We start from the raw sequence: 12148 nt of genomic DNA on the forward strand, positions 1-12148 counted from the left end.
GAAATATTACCTCGACCCTGGGTCAATCTGAGGATTCTGCTTGAAGCAATTACCAAACCAGCAAACCCAATGTGGATTGAGAAAGAGAGAATTTCCATTTCCATAACCCCTTTCCCCACCTCAGGATGACCCAAGGAAGCACTTTTGAAGTGTAGCCCCTGTTGTAAGGTAGCAACCGTGGCAGTCAATTTACACACAGCAAGCTCCCACAAGCTGCATCGTAATAATAACACGGAGCATCTGTTTATTTTACTACCTCAATACTGACCCTCCGACAGTGCAGCACTCCCTCAGTACTGAACCTCTGACAGTGCTGCACTCCCTCAGTACTGACCCTCCGACAGTGCAGCACTCCCTCAGTACTGACTCTCCGACAGGTCAGCACTCCCTCAATACTGAACCTCTGACAGGTCAGCACTCCCTCAGTACTGACCCTCTGACAGTGCAGCACTCCCTCAGTTCTGACCCTCCGACACGTCAGCACTCCTTCAGTACTGACCCTCCGACAGTGCAGCACTCCCTCAGTTCTGACCCTCTGATAGTGAAGCACTCCCTCAGTACTGACCCTCTGACAGTGCAGCACTCCCTCAGTACTGACCCTCTGACAGTGCAGCACTCCCTCAGTACTGACCCTCCAACAGTGCAGCACTCACTCAGTACCGACCCTCTGACAGGGCAGCACTCCCTCAGTACTGACGCTATGACAGTGCAGCTCTCCCTCAGTACTGACCCTCCGACAGTGCAGCACTCCCTCAGTACTGACCCTCTGACAGTGCAGCACTCCCTCAGTACTGACCCTTCGACAGTGCAGCTCTCCCTCAGTACTGACCCTCCGACAGTGCAGCACTCCCTTAGTACTGACCCTCTAACAGTGCAGCACTCCCTCAGTACTGACCCTTCGACAGTGCAGCACTCCCTCAGTACTCACCCTCCGACAGTGCAGCACTCCCTCAGTACTGACCCTCCGACAGTGCAGCGCTCCCTCAGTACTGACCCTCTGACAGTGCAGCATTCCCTCAGTACTGACCCTCCTAAAGTGCAGCGCTCCCTCAGTGCTGACCCTCCGACAATGCAGCAACCCCTCAGTACTGACCCTCCGACAGTGCCGAACACCCTCAGTACTGACCCTCCGACAGTGCAGCACTCCCTCAGTACTGACACCCCCGACAGTGCAGCACTGCCTCAGTACTCACCCTCCGACTTTGCAGGGCTCCCTCAATTCTGACCCTCTGACAGTGCAGCGCTCCCTCAGTACTGACCCTGTGACTGTGCTGCACTCCCTCAGTCCTTGCACTGCCAATGTTTACCTGGATTATAGTTGTCCATTTAAGGAGTGTGGTTCGTTCACATGCCCGACTGTCTCAGAGGTGAGGGTATCACCCTCTGGAACTTTTCAAAATGTTTAATGACCCTTGTCCACAATCTGACATGGGTGTTGGTGTTTCTTGCTCTGAGAGCGGACTCTGGAGAATTGTACTTAACGGAGAGCGATGATTAAAGTTGAATGAAGCTCTCTGTGAACAGCAGTTCCTGACTCTCTGTGATTGAGAAGCCTAGTGGAGGATTATTTCACACTGTCTGGGGTTAGGCGTTACACCCTTTGTACCTTCACATACAATTGGAGATAATTATTATCACAAACTGAGTACATAGAGCAGGCTAGTGAAATCTGACCCATCAGCCTGGTCTGCTTAAATCCTTCGCACTTACCAGGTAAGTGTTTCATGTGAATCTGAAACCTTTATTTGCTGAGATAGTTGATGAGTGAGAATGTTCTCGATTGGTCAAACAGCCCAAGACCTATGAAATCTGCCAGACCTGCTGAGTTTTTCCAGCTATTTCTGTTTCTGTTTTATGTTTTGGATTTCCAGCATCCGCAGTTCTTTGCTTTTATCGAGACCCATGAATCCTCAACTAAAACAAAAATACCTGGAAAAACTCAGCAGATCTGACAGCATCTGCGGAGAGGAAAACAGTTAACGTTTCGAGTCCGTATGACTCTTCAACAGAACTAAGGAATAATAGAAAAGAGGTGAAATATAAGCTGGTTTAAGGGGGTTGGGACAGGTAGAGCTGGATAGAGGGTCAGTGATAGGTGGAGATATCCAAAAGATGTCACAGACAAAAGGGAAAAGAGGTGTTGAAGGTGGTGATATTATCTAAGGAATGTGATAAGAGGTGACATTAAGGGTAGAAAGCAGGACGAGCAAGGTACAGATAGCCCTAGTGGGGGTGGGGTGGGGGGAAGGGATCGAAATAGGCTAAAAGGTAGGGATAGAACAATCGATGGAAATACATTTAAAAATAATGGAAATAGGTGGGAAAAGAAAAATGTATATAAATTATTGGATTAAAGGGGGATCAGGAAGGGGGTGGAGATGGAGGAGAGAATTCATGATCTAAAATTGTTGAACTCAATATTCAGTTTGGAAGGCTGTAAAGTGCCTAGTCGGAAGATGAGGTGCTGTTCCTCCAGTTTGCATTGGGCTTCACTGGAACAATGCAGCAGGCCAAGGACGGACACGTGGGCATGAGAGTAGGGTGGAGTGTTGAAATGGCAAGCGACAGGGAAGTCTGGCTAATGCTTGCGGACAGACCGAAGGTGTTCCGCAAAGTGGTCACTCAGTCTGCGTTTGGTCTCTCCAATGTAGAGGAAACCGCATTGGGAGCAACGAATGCAGTAGACTAAATTGAGGGAAGAGCAAGTGAAATGCTGCTTCACTTGAAAGGAGGGTTTGGGCCCTTGGACAGTGAGGAGAGGGGAAGTAAAGGGGCAGGTGTTGTACCTTCTGCGGTTGCATGTGAAGGTGCCGTGGGAGGGGGTTGAGGTGTAGGGGGTGATCGAAGAGTGGACCAGGGTGTCCCGGAGGGAACGATCCCTGAGGAATGATGGCGGGGGGGGTGAAGGGAAGATGTGTTTGGTGGTGGCATCATGCTGGATTTGGCGGAAATGGCGGAGGATGATCCTTTGAATGCGGAGGCTGGTGGGGTGATAAGTGAGGACAAGAGGAACCCTATCATGGTTCTGGGAGGGAGGAGAAGGTGTGAGGGCGGATGCGCGGGAGATGGGCCGGACACGGTTGAGGGCCCTGTCAACCACCGTGGGTGGAAAACCTCGGTTAAGGAAGAAGGAGGACATGTCAGAGGAACTGTTGTTGAAAGTGGCATCATCAGAACAGATGCGACGGAGGCAAAGGAACTGAGAGAATGGGATGGAGTCCTTACAGGAAGCGGGGTGTGATGAGCTGTAGTCGAGGTAGCTGTGGGAGTCGCTAGGCTTGTAATGGATATTGGTGGACAGTCTATCACCAGAAATTGAGACAGAGAGGTCAAGGAAGGGAAGGGAAGTGTCAGAGATGGACCATGTGAAAATGATGGAGGGGTGGAAATTGGAAGCAAAATGAATAAATTTTTCGAGGTCCCGACGAGAGCATGAAGCAGCACCGAAGTAATCATCGATGTAACGCTGAAAGATGTGTGGGAGGGAGCCGGAGTAGGACTGGAACAAGGAATATTCAACATACCCCATAAAGAGACAGGCATAACTGGGACCCATGTGGGTACCCATAGCCACACCTTTTATTTGGAGGAAGTGAGAGGAATTTAAGGAGAAATTGTTCACTTAGAGAACAAGTTCAGCCAGACGGAGAGGAGTAGTGGTGGATGGGGATTGTTCGGGACTCTGTTCGAGGAAGAAGCGGAGAGCCTTCAGACCATCCCGGTGGGGGATGGAGGTGTAGAGGGATTGGACGTCCATGGTGAAGAGGAGGCGGTTGGGGCCAGGGAACTGGAAATTGTTAATATGATGGAGGGTGTCAGAGGAATCACTGATGTAGGTGGGAAGGGACTGGACAAGGGGAGAGAGAATGGAGTCAAGATAGCAAGAAATGAGTTCCGTGGGTCAGGAACAGGCTGACACGATCGGTCTGACGGGACAGTCCTGTTTGTGGATTTTGGGTAGGAGGTAGAAGCGGGCCGTCCTAGGTTGGGAGACTATGAGGTTGGAAGCTGTGGAAGGAAGATCTCCAGAGGAGATGAGGTCAGTAACAGTCCTGGAAACAATGGCTTGATGTTCAGTGGTGGGGTCTTGGTCCAGGGGGAGGTAGGAGGGAGTGTCTGTGAGTTGACGCTCAGCCTCTGCGAGGTAGAGGTCAGTGCGCCAGACAACAACAGCACCACCCTTGTCAGCAGGTTTGATGACAATGTCAGGGTTGGACCTGAGAGAACGGAGTGCAGCAAGTTCAGAGAGAGACAAGTTAGAGCGGGTGAGAGGAGCAGAGAAATTGAGACTTGTTGATAATGATCATTAATTTACAGACAGTAGGTGGCAGCCATGGTTTATTGTTGTCCATGTAAACGCTCACTGACTGAATTCACTTTGTTTTCTCTCTCCATTTCTCTTCCTTTTTCTCATCCCATTTTTCTCTCTCCTTTTGTCTCTCTTCCTCTCCGTCTTCCTCTTTCTCTTCCTCTCTTCCCCTCTCCTTTCTCTCTTTTTCTCTCTTTACCTCATACAATCTTTCCATCTCTTTTGCTTTTTCTCTTTCTCGATCCCTCTCTTTTCCTCTTTACTTCTTTACCTCTATTTCTCTCTCCCTCTCCTTTTTTCTACCTCTCCCTGTTTTTGCCCCTTTCTCCCTTTGTCTTTCTCTCTTTCTCTTCCCGTCTCTGTCTTTCTATCTCTCTTTCTCCCTCTTCTCTCCAACTTTCCCACTCACTCCCTTTATTATTTTCTTTCTCTCTTTTTTCCCTTCCATTCTTTCCATTCTCTTTACCTTTCCCTCTCTCTTCGTTCTCTCTCAGCTCCTTCCTTCTCTCGCTCAGTACCGCCCCCCCCCCAGTCCAAAGCGGGTGAGACACTATGACAAGCGGGGTTGCTTTCCGACACCCCTGCTTCGCGGATCTCCCTCTTTCTGCAGAAACCTCTGGGTGATGGGGTGACAGTGGTGCAGTGGTGATGTCACTGGGCCAGTAATCCAGAGGCCCAGGCTCACGCTCTGGGGACAGAGGTTCAAATCCCACCAGGGCAGCAGGTGGAATTTAAATTCAATGAATAAATCAGGAATTGAAAACCAGTCTCAGTGACAGAGACCCTGAAACTATCATCGATTGTTGTAAAAACCCATCTGGGTCACTAATGCCCCTTTAGGGAAGGAAATCTGCCCTCCTTACCCGGTCTGGCCTACATGTGACTCCAGACCCACAGCGATTGTTGCGGGAGCTGCGCTGATCCAGGCAAGTGGGGAGTATCCCATCACACTCCTGACTTGTGCCTTGTAGATGGTGGACAGGCTTTGGGGAGTCAGGAGGTGAGTTACTCCCCGCAGGATTCCCAGCCTCTGACCTGACTGAAGAGAAAAGAAGTGCTGGAGCATTTCATCATCAAACATCTCCGTATTGTGTGAATTTGTTTTTATTTCGGAGTGATTTGACGCTGAGAGTCTGTTCCCCCTTCCCCTCCCACTTCTGTTTTCCCAGCCGGAGAGTCCAAATCTAGGGCGAGGGGTCGGGGGTCACAGTCTCAGGATAAGGGGTCGGCCATTTTGGATTGAGATGAGGAGAAATGTCTTCACTCGGAGGATTGTGAATCTTTGGAATTCTCTACCCCAGAGAGCTGTGGACGCTCCGTCATTGAGTTTACTCAAGACTCAGGTCGATAGATTTTTGGGCACCAAGGGATAGGGCGGGAAAGTGGAGTTGAGGTAGAAGATCGGCCATGTTGGTATTGAATGGGAGAGCAGGCACGAGGGGCTGAATGGCCTCCTTCAGCTCCTATTTCTTATATTCTTATGCTCTTATGTCCAGATCAACAGCAGCTGAACACCATCAGTAATGAAATTCCGAGTCTATGGAATCTCCTGCTCCTTCTCACCGTCTTGGTTGTCACAGGTTAGTCTCCAAAGGTAAAAGAACGAAAGTCAGGGAACCTTCATCAGCAACTTTCACATAATGTTCCTCACTATTAATGACCATCAAGCGGTAGAAATTACTGCTGGGAATAACTGAGGAAGAACTGGGAGAGAGAGAGACAGATTGAGAAAGAGAGAGGGGGTGGGGAGAGGTTTAGGGAGGGAATTCCTGAGCTAAGGATCCCTGGCAGCTGAAGGCATGGCCGCCATTGTTGGAATGATGGAAATCAGGGAATGGTCAAGAGGCGGGAAATGGAGGAGCGCAGAGATCTCGGAGTGTTGTATTGGCTGGAGGAGGTTACAGAGATAGGGAGGGTTGGAGGGGCTGGAGGAGGTTACAGACATAGCGAGGGGTGTAAGGGCTGGAGGAGGTTACAGAGATAGGGAGGGTTGAAGGGGCTGGAGGTGGGTACAGAGGTAGGGACGGATGTTGGGGCTGAAGGAGGTTACAGAGATAGGGAGGGTTGTCGTGGCTGGAGGAGTTTACAGAGATAGGGAGGGTTGTAGGGGCGGGAGAAATTTACAGAGATAGGGAGGTTTGCAGGGGCTGGAGGAGGTTTCAGAGATAGGGAATGTTGTAGGGGCTGGAGGAGTGTACAGAGATAGGGAGTGTTCTAAGGGCTGGAGGAGGTTGCAGAGATAGGGGGTGTTGTAGGGGCTGGAGGAGGTTACAGAGATAGGTAGTGTTCTAGCTGCTGGAGGAGGTTACAGAGTTAGGGAGTGTTGTAGCGGCTGGAGAATGTTATAGAGATAGGGAGGGTAGTAGGGGCTGGAGGATCTTACAGAGATTGAGAGGGTAGTAGGGAGTGTTGCAGGTTACAGAGATAGTGAGTGTTGTAGGGGCTGGAGGAGGTTACAGAGATAGGGAGTGTTGTAGAGGCTGGAGGAGGTTACAGAGATGGGGAGTGTTCTAGGGGCTGGTGGAGGTTACAGAGAAAGGGAGTATTGTAGGGGCTGGAGGATGTTATAGATATAGGGAGTGTTGTAGGGGCTGGAGGAGGTTACAGAGATAGTGAGTGTTGTAGGGGCTGGACGAGGTTACAGAGATAGGGAGTGTTGTAGGGGCTGGAGGAGGTTACAGAGATGGGGAGTGTTGTAGGGCCTGGAGGAGATTACAGAGATAGGGAGGTTTGTAGGGGCTGGAGGAGGTTACAGAGATAGGGAGGGTTGTAGGGGCTGGAGGAGGTTACAGAGATAGGGAGGGCTATAGGTTCTGGAGGAGGTTACTGAGTTAGTCAGGGTTGTCGGGGCTGGAGGAGGTTACAAGGATAGGGAGTGTTGTAGGGGCTGGAGGAGGTTACAGAGATAGGGAGGTTTGTAGGGGCAGGAGGAGGTTACAGAGATAGGTAGGGTTGTAGTGTCTGTAGGAGGTTACTTAGATAGGGAGGGTTGTAGGGGCTGGAGGAGGTTACAGAGATAGGGAGGGTTGTAGGGGCTGGAGGAGGTTACAGAGATAGGAAGTGTTGTAGGGGTGGAGGAGGTTACAGAGATAGGGAGAGTTGTAGGGTCTGGAGCAGGTTACAGAGATGGGGAGTGTTGTAGGGGCTGGAGGAGGTTACAGAGATGTGGAGTGCTGTAGGGGCTGGGGGAGGTTACAGAGGTAGGGAGTGTTCTTGGGGCCGGAGGAGGTTACAGAGATGGGGAGTTTTGTAGGGGCCGGAGGAGGTTACAGAGATAGTGAGCGTTGTAGGTGTTGGAGGAGGTTACAGAGATAGGGAGTGTTGTAGATGCTGGAGGAGGTTACAGAGATAGGGAGGGTTGTAGGGGCTGGAGGAGGTTACAGAGATAGGGAGTGTTGTATGTGCTGGAGGAGGTTACAGAGATAGGGAGGGTTGTAGGGGCTGGAGGAGGATTACAGAGATTGGGAGTGTTGTAGGGGCTGGAGGAGGTTACAGAGATAGGGAGTGTTGTAGGGGCTGGAGGAGGTTACAGTGATAGGGAGTGTTGTTGGGGCTGGTGGAGGTTACAGAGATAGGGAGGTTTGAGGGGCTGGAGGAGGTTACAGAGATGGGGAGGGTTGTAGGGGCTCGAGGAGGTTACAGGGATGGGGATGTTTGTAGGGGCTGGAGGAGGTTACAGAGATAGGGAATGTTGTAGGGGCTGGCGGAGGTTACAGAGATAGGGAGGGTTGTAGGGGCTGGAGGAGGTTACAGAGATGGGGAGTGTTGTAGGGGCTGGAGGAGGTTACAGAGATAGGGAGTGTTGTAGGGGCTGGAGGTGGTTACAGAGATAGGGAGTGTTGTAGGCTCTGGAGGAGGTTACAGAGATAGGGAGGGTTGTAGGGGCTGGAGGAGGTTACAGAGATGGGGACTGGCAGAAGCCACAGGGAGATTTGAAAATAGGAATGTAAGAATTTTAAAATCCAGGTGCTGTAGGAGTGGGAGCCAATGTCGTTCAGGGGGTAACAGAGAGTGATGGGCTCAGGGGGATTGGGAGCCCTGGTACATGAAGCAAAACGTTAGTATTCCGGGACAGCAAGTGATTAGGAAGCCGATGGAACGATGGTGTTTACTGCACGGGGAATAAAGTATTAAAGTCGGGAGGTTTTTCTTCAGTTTGACAGGGCCTTAGTTAGACCACAATTGGAGGACTGAATTGTGATCTGTTTAAGAAAGGACATAATTGCATTAGGAATTCAGAGAAGGTTCACTTGACTGATTCCTGGGATGAGGGGGTTATCCTATGAGGAAAGGTTGGACAGGCTGGGCCTGTATCCATTGGAGTTTAGAAGAATGAGAGGTGATCTTATTGAAACATATAAGATCCTGAGGGGACCCGACAGGGTGAATGCTGAGAGGCTGCCTCCCCTTGTCTCCTTCCTTAAATCAGGAGACCAAAACTGTAAATAGTACTCGAGGCGTGGTCTCACCAACACCCTGTAGAACTGAAACAAAACATCTGACTTTTATATCCCATTCCCCTTGCAATAAACAACAACATTTCATTTACCTTCCCAATCACCTGCTGTACCTGCACACTAACGTTTTGTGATTCATGGACCAGGACACCCAGATCCCTCTGTACCTCAGAGTTCTGCAATCTCTCTCTATTTCAATAATTTGCTGTTTTTCTATTCTTCCTGCCAAAGTGGACACTTTCACATTTTCCCACGCTGTCCTCCATCTGATAAATTTTTTTCCCACCCACTTACCCTGTCTGTATCCCTTAGCAGACTCCTTTGGTCCTCTTCAAAACGTACATTCCTCACAATCTTTGTGTCATCAGCAAATTTAGCAATGATACATTTGGTCCGTTCATCCAGATTATTGTTATAAATTGTAAGTAGCTGAGGCCCCAGCACTGATCCCTGAGGCACTCCACTCATCACACCCTGTCAACCCGAAAAAGACTCATTTATGCCTACTCTCTGTTTCCTGTTAGCTAACCAATCCTCTATCCATGTTAATATATTACCCCCCCTACACCATGATCCCTTACATTGTGCAATAACCTTTGATGTGGCACATTATCAAATGCTTCTGGGAATCTAAGTACACCACATCCACAGGTTCACCTTTATCCACATTGCTTGTTACGTCCCCAAAGAACTCTAATAAATTAGCCAAATATGATTTCCCTTTCACAAAACCATGTTGACTCTGCCTGATTGGATTGAGATTTTGACTCCACGCACAATCTCTTGTCACAGGCTCCGTGACAAATGTCCTCCTCAATCTGAGGGACTGCTAGACAGAGAGAGAGAGAGAGAGAGAGAGAGAAGGATAGACAAAGCTCTGGTTGCACCTCTATCTGGAGTAACTGTTTTCAATTTTGGGCACCGCACCTTAGGAAAGAGAGACTGGCCTTAGAGGGGGTGCAGCACAGATTCACCAAAATGATACCTGGGGCTGAAAGAGTTAAATTCCAAGGACTGGTCGCACATCCAAGTCTTGTATTGCCTTGAGTCGATAAGATTAAGGGGTGGCCTAACCAAGGGGTTTAAGGTGATTAAAGGATTCAATAGGATTGATAGAGTGAAAATGTTATCTCTGTTGGGGGTGAGTCCTGAACAAAGGGACAGAACCTTCAGATTGGAGCCATGCCGTTCATGGGGTGATGTCAGGAAGCTCTTCTTCACACAAAGGGGAGGGGAAACCTGGAACTCACTCCCCCCTCCACGAAAGCTGTTGAGGCTGGGAGGGGGTCAGTTGAACATTTCGAAACTGAGATTGATGGAGTTTTGTTGGGTGAGGGGGATTCAGGGTTAGGGAGCTGAGCCGGGTAGATGGAGTTAAGTTACAGATCAGCCACGATCTAATCGAATGGTGGAGCAGGTTTGAGGGGTTGGGTGTAACAGGCTCTTGTTACAGGAATGGGATAATTGCAGGATCTCACAGTGTGAAATGGAACGATTACAGGAAGCTGATGGTGTAGTTAGCTGGACTGTTACAGAGGCTGACTGACTGTGTGTGTGTGTGTGTGTGTATGTGTGTTCCTGCAGAAACTGTCTCCAACCATCAAGAATCAGACAGTGAGGGCCCTCCTCCTGAGGATGATGCTACACTGATCTTCTTGGAGAAGATGGCAGAGAATGGGAAGAGATTAGCAGATCAGGCGATGGGCACAGTACTGGAGTTACTCACCGACAGCAACAAGCAGAAGATTAAACACGTCGCCAAGTAAGGACAATGGCCAACAGAAGCCTACATTTATATAGCACCTTTAACAGGTGGATGGGAGAGTGTGAGGGACACACAGACTCAACAGATCTTAGATAGACAAGCAGAGAGCTTAGAATGGAGATGGGCCCTTTCTCTCTCTCCCCCCCCTGTCTCACACTCTCTCTTCCACTGACACTCACTCTCAAACCCTCTCTCTCCCTTTCGCATTCTCCCTCTCTCCCCCCTCACTGTCTCTCTAATTTATCCTCCTCTTTCTCCCTGTCTCTTTTTCTCTCTCTCTCTCTCCTGCTTTCATTGTTTTTCAGTTGTCTTTTTCACCTCCTCTCTCTCACACTCCCTCTCTCCCCTGCTCTGTCTCTGTCTCTCCTGCTCACACAAACTTACACACTGTCTCTCACACTCTAAGTCTCTCTCCCTCTCATACTGACTCTCTCGCCCTCCATCTCTCACTCTACAGAGTCTATTTATTATGAGTTTTTTGGAACTACAGCAAAAGGAACTCATGGTTGAAATTACAACAAAGTCCCTTGACAAAAGCAGGGCAATTTCTCCAGAAAATACAGTCAGTGGAGGATAGTTGCACAACACAAAATGTGTGTAAAATAATTTGCCGGTCACTGGCAGTGATACAGATTCCAAGTGTGATTGACAAGGGAATTAAATAATGATCTCCATTCTGGGTTGAGCTGTAGTTTCCTGAAACACACCTCTAAAATAGTTTACAGGGGAGATTTGCAACAATGTGCTAACCAGCTTCTTGTTCCTTTAATTCAGGGACCTATGGAATAAAGCAGCAAAAACCCTCAAAGATGTGCTCGAGGGATGAACCAGTGCAAGGACCTGCCTGAGAATTGCCAGCCCCTCACCTTTGACCCTGCAAAGCCTGGCAATGCATAATCACGTTTAGCAGGGAACCACAAAATTACACCAGGCGCAAGAACACCCACCCATGTGACTTTCAACCACAACATCCCAAGTGAATGCACGGACACCTCTGTTCAAAATGGCGGGGTTATATATTTTATATGTTTAATTTGCCTCAGAGCTATGCAGAGATGACACCACTTTCCCAGTGATCAACAAGCTTACTGACAAGTGTTTGAAAATATCTCTGCAATCACAGAATGTCTCCACTCGTGCTTACAGCTCAGCTTCTAGTAGCTTCTGTGACGTCTGTTTGCTTACCTGTGAGTTCACACCAGCTTAATCAGCCAATCACAGTGAGCGGAGGTCAGTTACCAGACTCACAAAATCAAACACAGAAGAAATGGACACTACAGGTGGACAAAGGAAGTTTTTATGGGGAGCTATTAACCCTCAAAGCTTTCAACGAGTTTTGTCCTCTCCCATCGCACAGCAAGAGGCCACATGTTATTCTGGTTGGCCTGTAACTTCTAGGCTCCCTTCTGTTCTGTAATGTAAGCTCGCCCCACACACAGATGGAATGGTAGCTTCCTGATGCCTCACGTGCTGGAGAAGGTGCGATACTTCTCATCTGTACCAGTCTGAAATTCAGCTCTGAATACGTGTCAGTGACACATTGGCTGAATCTTTAAATAAAATCTATTTGACGCAAACCATTGTGACTCGAATATACTTGTAGGTGAATGGCATGTT

This window comes from Cetorhinus maximus, chromosome 33 (assembly GCF_964194155.1).
Source record: "Cetorhinus maximus chromosome 33, sCetMax3.hap1.1, whole genome shotgun sequence".
Classification (NCBI taxonomy): domain Eukaryota; kingdom Metazoa; phylum Chordata; class Chondrichthyes; order Lamniformes; family Cetorhinidae; genus Cetorhinus; species Cetorhinus maximus.